This window comes from Peromyscus eremicus, chromosome 16_21, assembly GCF_949786415.1.
Source record: "Peromyscus eremicus chromosome 16_21, PerEre_H2_v1, whole genome shotgun sequence".
Classification (NCBI taxonomy): Eukaryota; Metazoa; Chordata; class Mammalia; order Rodentia; family Cricetidae; genus Peromyscus; species Peromyscus eremicus.
In genome coordinates, this window is record NC_081432.1 from 17,462,976 (window position 1) to 17,464,977 (window position 2,002).

Sequence of the window (2,002 nt, forward strand, 5' to 3'; positions counted from 1 at the left end):
TCCACGGTCTCAGCTCTCTTACCTGCCACAGTTTCCTCCTCTTTCCCCATCAAGTCTCAGACGTCATCATCCTTGCTGACTTGTTTAAGCCTGCCTGTACAATGTCAGAGAGGCCGTAAAGTTATCTTAAACATTTCCCAGAGTTTTTCACCTGGGATTATATTGTCCCTGAGGATAGGTGGTAGAGAAGACTGGGCTGGGAAATTAGCCACAGTCACGTGGCTCCTTTTGATGATCTGGTACATCAGTTTCCATGTCCTTTCTCATTCACAACTCTGTCTCAGATCTGTTCAGGACATGGGGCTCTTTTGTGAAGCAGAGGTTCCCTGGCCTTAGGTTTGAGGATTCATAGAGATGCTGCATAGCCTTCTCACCTGCTTCTGCGGGCCTACCTTCTTAGAGTGCCACCACTGAGCAGTGTAAGGGTCTCTCATGCCCAGGGCATCTGCATCCAGTCCTTGTTGTAGCATTTGAAGTTATTTTCCTTTGTTCAGTTGAATTCATCTTGGTTCAGGTCTGTGAACTGAACCCTTCTGCAGACAGCACATCCATATCAAAGATCCTGTGGTCCACTTGACCTTGGTTGACTAGAAAGCATGATTGTGGAGAGATGAGATACTGCAGATTGAGAGCTGTGTGATCTTGGGTGATCTTTAGTCCCTTTGAATAAACAGCAACTTCTGTGTCTTCCTTTACATCCTACGGCAGTGATGACAAGCTCTAGGAATGTGTCATTCAGTTTAGTAGACATCTATGCTTCCTCAGCTCTAAAACCAAGAACACTGTAAATACCCAAGAATCACTGTTGCTGCCTGCCCAATTGATGCTCTCACTGAGTATTAAGAAATGCGTGGCTTTTTGACTTTCTCTTGTTCTGTGGCTAGAGAAGTTCACAGAGCCCCTTCCACGGCAGAGCCTGTTCCCTGTTCCCAGTCATTCATCTCTGGCTTCTGTTTTCCTCTGGAGCAAAGAGCCATGCTCCATGTTGGCAACCCTCCCTTTCCTCTGGTAACATTAGTCTAGTGTCTGCAACTAGTTTAGACATTTGTTTTCCTTGAGAAGCGCTTATGATTTCAAATAACTTATGATTTCTGTCTTGCAAGAAAACTCCTTGAGGCAAAATGCTGAAGAACTGAATAAAATGAGTGAAATGAAAAATTATTCAGAGAATCACACAGAACAAAATTATATTCAGATGTCTCCAAGACCATCCGAAATTGCTCAGCAGGTTTATCAGTGATTCCAGTCTCCCTGCGCCTCACATGGGCAAGCCTGGGCTCACTTAGACTCATACTCTGTCTTTCTCTTCCTGGTCTGACGTAAGAAGTGATGAATTTCATTCCCCCTCCTGCCCTGTTCCCTGTGCTCTGGTGTCTATGTAGGTTCATCTAGTGAGATCTACCAACACAGACAGCATATGATGGGAGATCTCTTTCTCTACTGTTTCCTTGGGTCCAGAGCCTGCTGGAAGATGCACCGGTCTTTCCAGTCCCACTGGAAATGTTTCTACCACTCCAGCTTCTACTGAGTGATCGTAGCACTGGGATTGGGGACACAGCATCCTCATGTGTTCCTCAGTTGTGAGGTAGCAGGAGAAGGGTGGGTGGCTTTGTCTTCTGTTTGGCTCCTGAGTTCTTTCTTCGCCTGTATGTTCAATTCCTTAGATGAAAATCCTACCTGCTAGAAATACCTAGAGGGATTTCCGTGTCCTGAGGAAAATTTAAAAACTGTATCATGTGGGGCTAGGGAGATAGCTCAGTGGTGGAGAACACTTATTGCTCTTACAGAGGGCCTTGGTTTGGTTTGGCCAAAGAACTAAAACAAGAGTAATCCGATGACCTACTGATAATTTATCTACTGGTAAGTCCATGAATATTAAACAATTGCAAATCACTTATTAGTGTCCAAAGTAAGGGTGTTGATGTCTGCTAATGGTGAGGCACAAGTGCCAGGAAAGGTCTGGAACTACCTACAGGGAAGTTTGGTTAAGGTTGTTTTTGTG